The following is a 16683-nucleotide window of genomic DNA, read 5'->3' as shown; positions in this document are numbered from 1 at the left end:
CCGGTATATGTTAATCAAATCAATCTTAATAAATTAACATCTTGTATTCAAAATCAAAAGCCTTGTATTATTAATGTTAATACAATTCAAAGAAAAGGAGCAGTAAGAATTGATGTTTTACTCACAAGAGAGCAGGTGAAAACACGAAATGATGTTGGATCACTTAAAATTAAAATGACAAAACCTATGTTGAAGAAATATTCAATACAAGAGGGAGGATTTCTCCCGTTTCTAATTCCTTTATTTTCTGGTTTAAGTGCGGCGGAAGCATTGACTGGTGGCATTTCAGCAGCGGTAAAAACTGCTAACGAAAGGAAGGCACAACTAAAAGCTCAAAAAGAATTGGAAAGACATAATAAGGAGTTGGAGAAACAAATTAGTGGAAGTGGTGTAATTGTAGATTTTGCTCAAAAACTTGAAAGTCGACCTGATAAAGCTAGATTGTTGGTTGGAGATATGCTTTCCTCTATCGCTCAAGCGGGTGTTAAACTAACTAAACGGGGTAATGGATTGTATCTTTCTTATAAATAAATGGATAAATGGTTTAAACAATTTGGAAAGAATACAACCTCAAATATAGAACTAGCTAAGTATTGTAAAACACTAAAAATTGATAATGTGGTTATTTGTATGAGAGATGAATTAATACATATAAATAAGAATACAAAGAATATTATTATGAATTTAGACACACAGAATGGTTCTCATTGGGTTTGTATTCATAATAGTCAGGATAAATATTATTTTGATAGTTATGGTATGCCACCACCTGTTGAAGTAATACAATTCTTACAGAATGGTGTTTATCAAACATTTCAAGTTCAAGAAATTAATTCTAAATGTTGTGGTCAATTATGTTTATATGTATTATTTCAACTCAACAATAATGAAAATTTTTATGATATCATTTTTAATCTAATATAAATGACTTATGTTGGAAAAGATGGTTCTATCTTTGGAGAATCCTCTCAGGATATTGATTTATCAAATTATTATACAAAGGCACAGGCTGAACGACAAAAATATAGTATAAGTAAAAATATTAATATGAAGAATACTTATAAATTAATCAATTATCCAAACCCTATAGATGCGAATGACTTAATTAGATTCAGTGATTTATCACAATATATATTTTTAAAGAAAACAGCACGTTTTGTTAAACAAGTAAAATTTACAACCACAACACCTGGTTATACTGACCATACACCTTTCCTCATTGAATTTAACTACCTGCTTACAATTGAATTTTATAAAGGACATATAGTTAATATGCGAATTAATAAATGGGGGTATGATATGCCTGATTTAGGGTATAATTGGTATTTTTCAATAAACTTAGAAGACCTACATGATTTGAATCAGTCTCGTAAAGAAGAATATTATCCGCTTGGCGAGGATAAGGATTTATGTGGAAGTACAATTAGTAAACAACAAATACATGATTTTAAGAAAAGAAAAATATATGATAGTATAGCGATGGTTAGCATGACAAAGAAGGAAGGTAATGAGATAAGGATAGAAAGCCGAGGAATACAAACCGATTTGGTAGTGGGAAGATGGGGTGGTATTACCTGTCATAATATTAATCTCACATATATTTCTGATACATAAATGACAGGAAGAAGACTACAAGAGAATTATAATTTTTGTATTCAAGGATACCTACAAGAAAAGGATGCTCAGTATTACATACCTTATGATTTGGAGCATATACATGGGAATTTTGTCATAAAAAACTGGCCTTATACTGATATTGCTAAACCCACAAATAGAGACTTGTTTAAAATATTAAATAAAAATGAACTTCTCAAAGTTATGAAATATAAAACTCTTTTAGAAATCATCAACAAATCTTATTGGTATCCTATTATGAGAAAAATAATTATAGATACAAGAATATCTCAAAATCCAGATGAGTATATGTATAATATTATTTGGGGCTCAAACTCAAGGGTAGCAAGGGATGAGGAAGGAGTTGAAGAAGAGAAGGAGGAAAGAGAGAAAAAGGAGAATGAGGAAAGGGAGAAAAAGGAGGAGGAAAGGGAGAAAAAGGAGAAGGAGGCAAGGGAGAAAAAGGAGGAGGAGAGGGAGAAAAAGGAGGAGGAGAGGGAGAAAAGGGAGAAGGAGGAAAGAGAGAAAAAGGAGAAGGAGGAGAGGGAGAAAAAGGAGGAGAGGGAGAAAAAGGAGAAGGAGGAGAGGGAGAAAAAGGAGGAGGAGAGGGAGAAAAAGGAGAAGGAGGAGAGGGAGGAAAGGGAGCAAAGAGAGAGGGAGGAAAAATATAAAAAGATGGAAATCAGTGAGATTCGTAAAAGATTGAGTGTATTACAGCAAATAAATCAATCTCAACGCACCGAAGAGGAAAATAAAGAATTAACGACTCTTACTAAGATAATGATTTAAAAAATGGTTGAGATGAGTTCAGCGAGGATATTTACATGAAGAAGACAAAGGTCATATAGTTGATGATGTTGGTGTTATTGACTTTAGTTAGTTTTTATTTGTAAATAAATGGAGGAGAGAGTGAAGGCATTCCTAAGGATTCTTTATGTTTTAAAAATTAAGATAGAAATGTATATGTTGAAAACCAAAAAGGTTTTGATACTCTGTCGGAATTTTTCTGATAAATAAATATGAGTTATTGTCTCAAATGTAAAAAGAAAACCAAATCTAAAAATATCTCTTATGTTAAAGCTAAAAATAATAGAGTTTATCAAAAAGGAATATGTCAAGTGTGTGGCTCTAAAAAGTGCCAATTCATCTCTCCTAAAAGTGGAGGAGACATACAAAAGTTTCTGTCAGGAAGTAAATTGACAACAACTGGAATTCCAGGGGAATTACATCTACCTGGATATTCTTTCTGTGGTCCTGGAACAAACCTGGATAAAAGATTAGATGAGGCTGACAATCCTAAACCTTGGTCCAAGCCTATAAATAGGGTTGATGAAGTGTGTATGAAGCATGATATTGCTTTTGGGAACACCACTACATTGGATGAAAAACATGAAGCAGACAGAGAAATGTTGTATAATTTGTCTTTGATACGAAATCCTACATTGAGAGAGAAAGTTGATAGGTTTATTGTGAAAAAATGATAAGTGCTAAATTGAAACTTGGTCTTGGTTATTCCCCAAAAAACTATTAAACTCCAATGATGTTATCAAGACTGAGGAGCTTTTGGCTAATGAATTACATAAACCTATAATCACAAAGTTTAAAAGAAGGAAAGTTTATTCTAAATACACCGACCACATATGGTCCGCTGATTTAATCGAACTAAATAATGATAAGGGATACAGGTATGCTTTAACCGTTATTGATTTGAGGAGTAGATTTGCCTGGTTTGTTCCTTTGAAAAACAAGAGAGGTAATACTTTAATGTTAGCCTTTAAGCTAATATTTGATAGGGATAAAAGGAAACCAAAGAAGTTATGGACTGATGAGGGAACAGAGTTCTATAACAAAATATTTATGAAATTTCTTAAGGGGGAGGGTATTAAATTATACAGCACCTTTAATGAAGGAAAAGCAGTTGTTATTGAGCGTTTTAATCGTACTTTGAAAGAGAAATTATATAAAAAATTCACACAACTCGGTTCTCAACAATGGGTATATTTAATTCAGGATATTGTAGATAATTACAATAATACCGTTCATTCATCAACAAAATCAAAACCGTCAGAATCATTTACAAAATTAGAATATGAAAAGGAGATTAATTTGAGAAAGCCCAAGTTAAAAGTTGGTGATATTGTAAAGAATATACAGATGGAAAAACCATTTTGAGAAAGGTTATACAAAGAGATGGACTAATGAATTATTTAAAATTGTTGATGTAATCATTGTAATGGATACAGTCCCTTGGACTTACAAATTATATGATATGAATGGGGAAGAAATCTTGGGTTCATTTTACTCACAAGAATTACAAAAAACACAAGTAAGCATATAATACCCTTGAAAATAATAAATAAATAAATAAAATGTAATGGGGATACGTTCTTGAGATCTGTGAACCCCAAACACAGAATCCCTCAACTTTTCAGTTGGGGCTTAACTTTTGTGTGTACAATGGGGATACGTTCTTGAGATCTGTGAACCCCAAACACAGAATCCCTCAACTTTTCAGTTGGGGCTTAACTTTAGTGTGTGTGTATGTGTGAGTGAGTCATAATAATATACAAACCCTAACCCAACCCCATCCCTAACCCAACCCCATCCCTAACCCAACCCCATCCCTAACCCAACCCCTTCCCTAACCCAACCCCATCCCTAACCCAACCCCATCCCTAACCCAACCCCATCCCTAACCCAACCCCATCCCTAACCCAACCCCATCCCTAACCCAACCCCATCCCTAACCCAACCCCATCCCTAACCCAACCCCATCCCTAACCCAACCCCATCCCTGGCCCAACCCATCCCTAACCCAACCCCATCCCTAACCCAACCCAACCCATCCCGAACCCTCACATTCAAAATCCCAACCCTAACCGAACCCCATCCCTAACCGAACCCCATCCCTAACCCAACCCCATCCCTAACCCAACCCCATCCCTAACCCAACCCCATCCCTAACCCAACCCCATCCCTAACCCAACCCCATCCCATGCCTAACCCAACCCCAACCCTCACATTCAAAATCCCACCCTAACCCAACCCCATCCCTAACCCTCACATTCAAAAGCCCACCCTAACCCTAACATAATCTTTTTTTTCTTCTTTTTTTAAATACATATTTCATTTTTTTTTTTTCCTCTTCTTCCAATTCTGTCTTTCAAGGCTTTCCAGTTTGAAGAAGTAGAAATGGGAAGAAAGAATTTTCCAGCATTTTCTTCCTCGAACTTTCTTGATATTGCTTAAATCAAGCGTCGTTAAACAAAGAACATTGTTCATTGCTTTAGAATCCAAAGAGTCACCAAGATGGACCCCACAGGTAGAGTCTCCAAAATAAAACCAACTTTCCAAGTTCCCAAGGTATAACCACATTCCTGTTGAGCCTCCAAGATAGGTATCACATTCCGAGCCATCAAAACAAAACCCCCATTCCGAGTCTCCAAAAATATAACCATCTTTCCAAGTCTCCAAGGTAGAACCACAATTTTCAGAAATATTGGGGGTTTCCGTGATAAGTCTCACATAGTATAACTGCGGACCATCAGGGAAAACTTCCCTTTCCCAATTTTTTAGGGTTTCTATGATGTGTCTCACATAGTATAACTGCGGACCATCAGGGACAACTCTCCTTGCCCAATTTTTTAGGGTTTCTGTGATGTGTCTCACATAGTATAACTGCGGACCATCAGGGAGTATTCCCGTTTCCCAATTTTTTAGGGTTTCTATGATGTGTCTCACATAGTATAACTGTGGACCATCAGGGACAACTCTCCTTGCCCAATTTTTTAGGGTTTCTGTGATGTGTCTCACATAGTATAACTGCGGACCATCAGGGAGTATTCCCGTTTCCCAATTTTTTAGGGTTTCTATGATGTGTCTCACATAGTATAACTGCGGACCATCAGGGAGAACTCCCCTTTCCCAATTTTCAGAAATTTGTGGGTCTCCAATGTATGACTTGTATTCTGGCTCATCAAGGTAGAACTTGTTCAGTGGGTTTTGTTTTGATAACTCACAATAAGTATCATCATGGTAGAACTTTTTCAGGATTTTGTGGATCTCCAAGGTATAACTCTTTGGCTGGGTCATCAAGGTAGAACTCGTTCTGTGGGTCTTGGTTGTTCAAAATGTATTCAAACAAAAAAATAACTTCATCTCAAGTTGTGTTAAAAGCAGAATTTTCATTTCGTATCTCAGATACAATTTCCTGTGAAAGAAAATAACAATGTATTAATTTAATACAATATTTTTATTTGTATAAATCAAGCTCTATGAATATAAAAATAAACTTTGTTAACTCTTACATGAGTCTCATCTAAAAAAAAAAAAAAAAAAAATTTTTTTTAAAATAAATAATAAAATTAATAATTAAATAAATAAATAAACAAATAAACAAACAAATAAACAAACTTACCTCCATTGATAAGAGGTTCGAGTCCAGTTCATCAATCTGAAGGTTGAGTTCGACACAGGTAGTAGGACTCCAAGGAATAGCAAAGTTATCCCATTCCATTTCGGCATCGTAGTCCATTCTCAAGTGAAGCAGAAAGCGTGTTTGAAAAAGCCTGTGTGGTCGGTGCCTTTTATAAGAAGGACTGGGTGTGTCATTTCCTGTGGAAATTCCCCGGGCATGTCTTAACTGGAAATTATGTGATGAAAATTCCCTGAAAATGATGTAATGTCTTAACTGAAAATGATACAATGGCATAGTTTATAAAGTGGGTGGGGCTTAGCAAAATAGGCGGGGCTTAGTAAAAAGTGGGCGTGGCTTAACAACAAAGTTGGCGGAGCTTAACAAAAAGTGGGCAGAGCCGACCAAAAAGTGTGTGGCACTGGAGGCGCTCAAACAAGAACATTGAGGGAGGTTTATCATTTTATCTTAACTCAGTTAAAATATCTTAATAAAGAACCAAACTCAAACATCTTTTTTGTTAATGTATTGGATGGTGATGGAAGTGGTAAGAGAATTAAATTATTTCCCACACATAAACAAATATTTGTAGGATCATTGTTTCAGTGGTCTACTAAACCACAATGATCATTGATAGTAAGAGTAAAAGGCCCATAAGACCAAGGGGGACAGGAATAGAGGTGTTTATGGGAAATGAAGAAAAGTGATGGTGAGAGGAAAATTTACATGTAAGTGAATGGAGATTTGGGGCTGTCCCAGGAACATTTATCATCTACTCATCCCCCTCTTCCTTCTCATGTGGAGGCATCTCCCAGAATCTGCTATCTCATGCTTTTCCTTCCAGGACATCAAGTCTCATGCTTTACGGTGATGCAGTTTGAAAGGAAATTGAATTAAAAAGAGGGTAATTGTGTAAAATAAAAAGTTTTTCAGTAATCATGGAAGTTGACAACGTGTGGAAGTAAACTCCACAAATTTTAACAGGTTATACACATCTATTATACAGTAAAAATAATGCGCCAGTGTCTGCCCATTTATCACGTTCTGCATCATGCATAGTTACAAACTTTTGTACCATAATTAACAAATCTTAAAATTTTGCTTGAATGAATGAATGAATGAATGATCGTTTTAAGGCCATTTTCCCCGCTAGAGCGGGGGTTAGCCTTGCGGGCCCCATGACAATCATGGTTCCCTGTTTGAGGCAATGTTTTTATGGCCGGATGCCCTTCCTGACGCCAACCCTTGGTCACGCTCTTACGATGCGCAGGGATACGTGTACCTATTCTAAACCAGGGTACACACCATGATCATTCATCCCAGCAAGCTGGTACTCAATTTGCCGACCTCGGAAGGATGACGGGCTGAGTCAACCCCCCTGGCGTTAATTCAGCGATCGACCGGGATTCGAACCCAGGATCCTCGGATCCTAAGCCGGCACCCTAACCGCCAAGCTAACACCAGGCTAAATGACATCCAAATTGACTTCCAACTTTTATTTTGTTCGGACAAGGCGAAAGTAAGCCTTTCTCAAAGTGTTTACCATGCCGGATTATGTCAAGAATTCCGGTATGTGGCACTTCAAGCCCAACTGTCACAGGATTATTGTTGTTCTCTCCATTTATTTTATTCATCAGGGGATCCTTGTTACCCCAAGCATGCAAAGCAAAAAGAGGGTTTAAGCAATTGGTGCATGTCTGTCCGTCTGACCACAAACAACAGTTTATGATGGAGAAGCGACTTATTGAAATTGAATGTTATATATTGAACACGAAACGGAACATGAATAGGAAGACATGTTTGCCGTTTAATGTACTTTGTCTCTGAATTCGTCCCACCCGATTGCACATGTGCAGAGAGGAATGAGATCATTTTTAAGCGGTGAAGCCGCTTCAATATTTAGCTATGTCCATCCATCTGTCAAAAATGAAGAAGAACCTTTCAAACCCACCGTGTTTAATTATAAAGGGTAATTTGAAAGGGTGATTCTAAAGGGTTTTGTTCGTTTCTAAGCTTCGCCTATTTTTCCTATTGAAAACGCCAAACTGAACCACTTCCTTCGGACACGGGTATGACCTTTCTTTACTCTGTCTGCCTGCATGGCAGTCAGACAAAATTGAAAATCATTCCAGACCAATCATTCCAAACTTTCCTTATCAAGTTCATTATCTGCTTCCGCACCTGGAACAAACTCCCACACTCCCTTCAATCCCACACCTTCCGCCAGGTCTTCAAAACGGCTGTTCACCACCATCTCTTATCTTCCCCCATCCAAAACCTTGATCTTTTCTACCCCCATTAATACACCTCAAATCCACCGTTTTTACGGTACGGTTTTTGAAAACCTCATAAGGGACACAAACAACAGGCATGAATAACTAATGTAACGTGTTATACAAGGTGGTGTAATAGACACTGTGTACAACAACAAACAACAGACATTTTAAGGCCATTTTCCCTGCTAGAGCGGGGGTTATCCTTGCGGTCCCCATGGCAATCTTCTCCATTTTGCCCTTTTTTCTGCATCTCCCCTTGTTAACCCCCTTGCCCGCATTTCTTCTTCCACCACCTTTAACCAAGTATTTATCGGTCTTCCCTGTCCTCTACTTCCTTCTACATTCATTTCCATCGCTCTTCTCAACCAGTCACTTTCATCTTTCCTCAACACATGACCAAACCATCTCAACCTGTTCCTCTTCACAGCATCCATCACAGGCTCTATTCCCATCATCTTTCACAATTCATCATTTGTCTTCCTCTCTCAACGATACTCCATACATCCACCGAACCATTCGCATTTCCACCCTTGGGTAGTTATGTGTAAATGATGGAAAACTTCCTGAATTAATATATTGAGACAATATTTACAATCTTTATTTTATTTAAATTGAATTATATACAGTACTTCATGTACTGTATACAATTCAATTTAAATAAAATAAAGATTTCTATAATTTGTTTCTTGACTTCCGTTTCCGGTCTTGCTGGCGATGGTTCGTTTTTTCGCAGCTCTCCACGCTCTCCATCGAAATCGAAGTTAAGTAATTGTTCCAATTTGTATTTTCGTTATAACTGTATTTCTTTTATGGTGTATGTACGTATATTGTCCCGTCAAAGATTTTCGGTGCAAATCTTTCATACCTGTATTGAAAATCGTGTTAATTCGTATCGTCTTGAGGTCTTGTACAGTGTACACTGTACAACCTTGAGGCTTTGTTTTTCTCTCAGCGCCTGTCGTTTGTGATCCAATAACTTTCGTTCTCTGTTTTCGCAGTCTTTCCACCCCAAAGCCTACTTCCTTATGTAAATCTCAACTCAAAAAAACAAAAAAAAAAGACATTACCTTCTCTGTGCTCATTCGTTTATTCATTCTTATTCGTTCGTTCGTTCTTCGACCACGTGTTTCTCCCCCATTTCCCCAGATAGATTGTCAAATTTCAACTCGTTATTTTATCATCCATGCGATATTGTTTGATTATAGTTAGTTTTGGTTTGAATTTCCTGCAACTCGTATTTAATTAATCGTGTTCTGCTCCTCGTGTGTGGCCTTGTAGTTGTACCCCCGTCGGTGTTTTATTAACTTAAGCGTGTTTTGCTTGGCTCTTGGTTTTTTCCCTTCTACCCCGAACATAATACTGTCTAACGTTCTAAATCCCCACCCCCCCCCCCCCCCCAAAAACAAAAAAAACAAAAACATATATTTTCTTTTCTCCACGTGTACTGTTGTCTCATCCTGTATTTTCTGTCCAGGTGTGCTGTTCGCCCCACCCCCATTATCTCCTTGCCATCCACCGTTTGCCCTGTTCACGTGACTCGTGGTGGTCCCTCTCGGCTCTCCCCCCGTTGGTATTTTTGTGCATATAAGATTGTTCATAGTTCTGTTTAAATATTATTTAAATATGTTAAACCTTTCCCCTTCTGTTTTTTATTCAGTGGTATATTACAACACGCTGTTTTTCTTCCTATTTAAAAGGCTTTTCTCAATTTCCTCTCCAACTCATTCCACTTCAAAAAAAAGAAATTCAATATCTTATACGTCTCCCTCACTACATGGTCTAAATTCACATTCATTCCATCCCTCCTCCATCGTTCTGAATCGGATTGCTAACTTGAAAATCACAACAAACCCAATTTGTTATCAATGTTCGTCTTTCATTAATCATCCACTTTCTAAACTCCCCTCTTGCCCCTCCCATCCAAATCCCCCCCCTTGCACCTACACTCCGAAACTTCCCCCTTGCCCCTCCACTCTTAAACTCCCCCCTTGCCCCTCCACTCCTGAACTCCCCCCTTGCCCTTCCCCTCCTAAACTTCCCCTTTGCCCCTCCCCTCCTAATCCCCCCCCTTGCCCCTCCACTCCTGATCTCCCCCCTTTCCCCTTCCCTCCAAAACTCCCCCCTTGCCCCTCCCCTCCTAAACTCCCCCCTCACTCCTCCCCTTCAAAACTCCCCCCCAATCCCTCCCTTTCAATTCTCCCCCCATACCATTCCTCTCCAATTCTCTCTCCTCCCCCCTCCTCCTCCAAGCTGCCTCCTCCCCACTTCGTCTCCCTTCTATCTCATACCTCCACCCCCCCAAACCTTCTACTTTCCTCTGCCCCCCCTCAAACAACCCCTCACTGTGCCGCATCCCTTCACCATCAAACCTTTCATCCTCCTCATCCTTCCCTTTCTTGGAACTCTTCTGCAACATCTGAAACACTATCAACTGCTCTCCCTACCTCCCCCTCTCATCCTTCATCTTACCCTACTCCTCCCCTCCCCTGTCCTGTACCCGATGCTCCCCCTCTCTCTTCATTAACGGTATGGACCTCAAACATCCGGGGCCTTCGCTCAAACCTGACTGATCTCTCCATACAGGTTGCTTCTGACAATCCAGACTTGATCTGCTTAACAGAGACTTTCCTCCTTCAAGATGTCTCTGATTCCTTAATATCTCTTCCTGGTTACTCCCTCCTCTGGTATGATAGACCTGAGCCTCGGCCTGGTGGTGGGGTGGCTATCTTTGTCAAAAACTCTCTTCCTCACTCTCCTTGCACTGCTCTCTTTCCTCCTCACCCGCAGGAGTACCTCTGGTTACGGCTTCCTCTCCGCTCCCACCTTTTGTTCATATGTGTTCTGTACCGTCCCCCAAACAGTGATGACTCCATCTACATTTCAATGTCTGACAACATGGACCAACTTCTATCCACTCATCCCAACTCTCTCTTCCTCATATGTGGTGACTTCAACTGTCATCATGCCACCTGGTTGGGTGTGGGTTCCTCTCTCACCAGTCATGGCACCTCAGCAAAGGACTTCTGTGACTCACTGGGATTGACACAATCTGTCAATTTCCCGACCCGGATCTCAGCCAATGGAGTATCTTCTCTTCTAGACTTGGTTATGACAAACTTCCCTGCTAATGTCTGCTGCTCTTCTTCTGCTCCAATCGGTTCTTCTGATCATGTGCTTGTCAAAGTGGACATCTCTCTGGCCATTCTCAGAGAGCCTCCTCAGCGTCGACGAGTCTGGTATTTCACTCAGGCCGACTGGGACGGTCTTCAAGCAGCCATCAATCGTCTGGATTGGTCTCCCATCTCCACTGCCTCTGACATCAATTCTTCCTGGGAATTCTTCCAAAGCAAACTGATCTCTCTCATGCACAGATTTATCCCATCTCGCCTTTAATTGTCTTACCCTTCCTCCCGTCCATGGTACACTGAATCTTGTGGTGAGGCAGTTGCCCTGAAACAACTTGCCTTTGCCTCTTGGAAGGCTAATCCAACTGAAGGAAATCTCAGTTCCTTCCACCAAGCTCGGAACAAGTGTGTGTCTACCCTCAGGAGTGCCAGGAAGCACTATCTCTCCTCACTCAAGAATGAACTCTCAAACCTGTCTCCTTCCTCCAAATCCTGGTGGCGTCTGGTCAAATCCGTTTCTGGTGTTTGTTCCCCCTCCATCTCCTCCCTTACCTCAAATGGCCACACAGTTGACATGGCACGTGACAAAGCCGAATGCCTCAACTCTGTGTTCGCCTCAAAATCCTTAGTCCCAAACCCATCTCTCTCTGTTCCCACCTTTCCCAGTCGAACCCAACTGCTCCTGGACTCTGTGTCCTTCTCTCCTGACAAGGTGGAGGAGTTTTTGTCAAACCTCGACTCTGATTCTGCAACTGGACCAGACGGCATCAGCCCACGGGTCCTAAAATCCTGCTCTGCCGCTCTATCTCACCCTCTCTCTGTTCTTTTCACCCTATCTTTTGCTCAAGGTCATCTGCCAGCATCCTGGAAATCAGCTAACATTACCGCTTTACACAAAAAAGGTGCAAAAACAGATCCTTGCAACTACAGACCAATCAGCCTGCTCCCAATTATCAGCAAAGTCATGGAATCCATCATTGCTTCGGATATGAAATCTTTCCTCTTCTCCAATGGCTTGATCTCTGATCATCAATTTGGTTTCAGACCAGGTCACTCTACTCTGGACATGCTGCTTCTGCTGTCTCAACAATGGATGGAGGTCCTCAATGCCAAACAGGAAATCAGAGCTGTCTCCCTTGACATATCAAGGGCCTTTGATACGGTCTGGCACCCAGCTCTGCTCACCAAACTCTCCTCCTATGGTATCCATGGAAATCTCCATGCATGGCTTGCGGACTTCCTCTCTGGTCGTAGTCAACGTGTGGCCCTGAATGGATTTCTCTCATCTCCCCTTCCTGTTCAGGCTGGAGTTCCCCAAGGAAGTGTGCTGGGCCCTGTGCTTTTTCTGGTCTTTATCAATGATCTCTCTGACTCTCTGGAAAATCCTCTCTATCTCTTTGCTGATGACTCCACTCTCTGCCGCTCCATTCCTCTTCCCTCAGATCGGCAGTCTGCAGCCTCCTCACTCTCTGAAGACCTGGACAAAATCACAGACTGGTCAAACAAGTGGAACATGTCTTTCAATCCTGACAAATCTCACTCTCTTACTATGTCTCTCCGAAAAGATCGACTGGACAACCCTCCCATCTACTTTCTCAACAATCCTCTCCAAGAAGTTCTGTCACTCAAGCTTTTGGGTCTCACTATCTGCCATGATCTTTCTTGGGAAAACCACATTTCCAAGCTGGCCTCCAAAGCCAGTCGCCGACTGGGCATCCTCCGTCGTGCGAAGTCCTTCCTCGGCACACCTGAGCTCCTCACCACATACAAGGCTTTCATCCGCAGCTCAATGGAATACTGTTCTCCCCTATGGGCTGGTGCTCCTGCCTCATACCTGGCTCGGCTTCACGCTGTTGAATCCAAAGCTTTCAAAATCATTGGAATCTCTCGCGATGAAGCTATCTCTGAGGGCCTTTCACTCACTCACCGCAGGCAGGTAGGTAGGTGGCCTTTCTGTCTTCTACCGACTCCTCTCCGGCCTTGCTCCCCCAGCTCTCTCTGTGCTCTGTCCCCCAAATATTCCTACAGGTCGCACAAGATCTGCCAGCAACCCTCTGATGGTTAAACTGCCGAAATCTCGGCTCTCTGCTCACCTTCACCCTTTCATTCCTCTTTTCTCCCGCCTGTGGAACAAACTCCCACACTCCCTTCAATCCCTCTCCTCCCTCCAGGTCTTTAAAACAGCTGTTCACCACCATCTCTTATCTTCCCCCATCCATAACCTTGATCTTTTCTACCCCCACTAATTCACCCCAGATCCACCTTGTTTGAAATTCCAACTTCTTTCCTGGAAATCCTGGCAGTGTCCATATGTTTATACCTCTCCCACCCCCCCCCCCCCCTTCACATGCCTCCCCCCCTTCACATGCCTCCCCCCCAAAGCCCTCTCCCTCCCACAGATCTCTCGATGTCTCCATGTCTCTCGGTCCCTGCTCTCAAATGTTGTGTTTGTGTCCTTCCCCCTCTCTCCCCATCTTGTCTACCGCTCCCGATGTTATTTGTTTTATGTGTCTGTTTGTCTTTCTGTGTGATTAATGTTCGCTCTTTCACGAGCCTCGATGTTGTATACAAAAAAAAAAAAAAAAAAAAAAAAAAAAAAACTCCTTGTTATATCTTTCTAACTCTTTTTGAGTCTGTATTTGAAAGCCTTCCTTTCGTCAGCAGTTTTTACCACTGCTGAAATACCACCCGTCAATGCTCTCGCCGCACTTAAACCAGCAAATAAAGGAATTAGAAATGGAAGAAATCCTCCACTCGTTTCCCTTGTTGAATATTTCTTTAACATAGGTTTTGTCATTTTAATTTTAAGTGAGCCAGTATCATTTAGTGTTTTCACTGCTCTCTTGTGAGCAAAACATCAATTCTTATTGCTCCTTTTCTCCGAATTGTATTAAGATTAATAATACAAGCCTTTTGATTTTGAATACAAGATAATAGTTGATCAAGATTGATTTTATTAACAGATACATCAGTAGATACTTTAGCACTCATTTATTTATTAGAAAAATCTATGTGATATTAATCATACCATTATCTGTATTAATCTGCAATTCTGTTTCTTCCAAAAGCAAACAATATGTGTCAACTTCTTCACTCTCCCCCCTTTCAATGTATAGAGAAGTATCCACTCTATTTGACGTTGTAGTGTCCTTTTGAGAACTCAGGTCAATTGCATAGATTGTATAAAGTTTTTGAAACGCAACCATATCCAAAATGGGATCTTTATTACCGTTGCTTTCACACACCTTTTGGTAAGACTTGGAGGCTTCCGCATAATCATTTTTTTCCCAATAAATTTCCAATGTGTCTCGTGGGTAAAATGTGCCATCAGGAGAAACCCGAAGTTGTTTCACCTTAGCATTATCACTCAATGCATTATTCTTATCAGTACCTTCATCTACATCTGGTTTCTTTAAAATGAGCCATAGGTATCGTGGCTTTCCTTCCAGAACACCCAAATTCCATGTGTAACATCTTCTTTTAAGGTACGATACATTTAGAAGTTTCTTTGAGTTTAGTCTTCTATTCAACATGTCTTCTGTCGTTAAATTAGGAGTATATTCACTAATATAGCAACTCATTTCATCAATAACAAATTTATTCTGAGCGGCGAAAGCATTAGCAACGCCAAAAAGTAATCTATTTTCATTATCGTTCCTGTGTAGTTGAAATCTAATTTTAAGTCCATACAGAACTTTATCTTAATCACAAAATCCAAATATACAGGGCCTTCACAAAGTATTCACATTCCTTGACCTTTTTCACATTTTGTTGTGTTACAGCCTGAATTAAAAATGGATTTAATTGAGATATTTTGTCACTGATTGACACATAATACCCCATAATGTCAAAGTGGAATTTTTTTTATAGAAATTTTTACAAATTAAAAACTAAAAGCTGAAATGTCTTGAGTCAATAAGTATTTAACCCCTTTGCTATGACACCCAAAATTGAGCTCAGGTGCATCCAATTTCCTTTGATCATCCTTGAGATGTCTCGACAACTTGATTGGAGTCCACCTGTGGCCAATTCAATTGATTGGACATGGCTTAGAAAGAAACACACCTTTCTATGTAAGGTCCCATGGTTGACAGAGCATGTTAGAGCAGAAACTCTACCATGAAGTCCAAGGAACTGCCGTAGAACTCCAAGATAGAATTGTGAAAAGGCATAGATCTGGGGAAGGGTATAAAATAATTTCTACAGTGTTGAAAGTTCCCAAGAGCACAGTGAGCTCCATCATTAGGAAATGGAAAGAATATCGAACTACCCAGACTCTTTCTAGAGCTGGCCATCCGGCCAAACTGAGCAACTGGGCAAGAAGGACCATGGTCAGGGAAGAATCCAATTACCACTCCGACAGAACTACAGAGTTCCTTGGCTGAGATGGGAGAACCTGCTGGAAGGACAACAGTCTCTGCAGCACTTCATAAATATAGGCTTTATGAGAGAGTGGCAAGATGGGAGCCACTCCTGAGAAAACAGCACATGACAGTACTCCTGGAGTTTGCAAAAAGGCACATGAATGACTCGGAGCATGAGACAAAATATTCTGTGGTCTGATGAGACGAAAATTGAACTCTTTGGTTTGAATGCAATGCGCTATGTCTGGCGAAATCCAAGCACAGCTCATCACCCATCTAACACCATCCCTACCGTGAAGCATGGTGGTGGCAGCATCATGCTATGGGGATGCTTTTCAGTGGCAGAGAATGGGAGACTTGTAAGGAGAGAGGGAACAATGAATGGAGCCAAAGATTTACTCTCCAACAGGACAATGACCCAAGCATATAGCCAAAGCAACACTGGAATGGCTTCAGAACAAGAACGTGAAAGTCCTTGAGTGGCCCAGCCAAAGCCCAGACTTGAATCCCATTGAGAATCTGTGGAAAGGCCTGAAGATTGCTGTTCATCGATGCTCCCTATCCAACTTGACAGAGCTTGAGCAAATCTGCAAGAAAGAATGGGAGAAACTCCCCAAACCCAGATGTGCAAAGCTGATAGACATACCCAAGAAGACTTGGAGCTATAATCGCTGCCAAAGGCACTTCAATGAAGTATTAGCTCAGCTTCTATGCTTCTTTGAAGCTTCAACAAAGTTGTGGAAGTAGCTTATTCACACCAATCTGATATGGGCTGCGCACATATGCTGGGGGTTAAGGGGATTGGGTTTCACACATTTACTCACTTGTAAATGTGTGTGCTTCAACAACTTCTATGTTTTCCCTCAGGCCTTCTTCCCCCGCATCACCCC

At 40.6% G+C, this 16683-nt stretch overlaps 1 protein-coding gene across 7 annotated transcripts in view; it reads right to left on the bottom strand.

Annotated features, from left to right (window-relative positions):
• SPEN (spen family transcriptional repressor) overlaps nt 1-16683 on the bottom strand; it is a 125873-nt gene that overhangs the window by 43076 nt on the left and 66114 nt on the right. The gene's annotated exons all lie outside the window — the stretch shown is intronic.

Source organism: Myxine glutinosa, chromosome 2, assembly GCF_964187855.1.
Source record: "Myxine glutinosa chromosome 2, kmMyxGlut1.1, whole genome shotgun sequence".
NCBI lineage: Eukaryota > Metazoa > Chordata > Myxini > Myxiniformes > Myxinidae > Myxine > Myxine glutinosa.
This window is presented reverse-complemented; position numbering and strand designations above follow the sequence as displayed.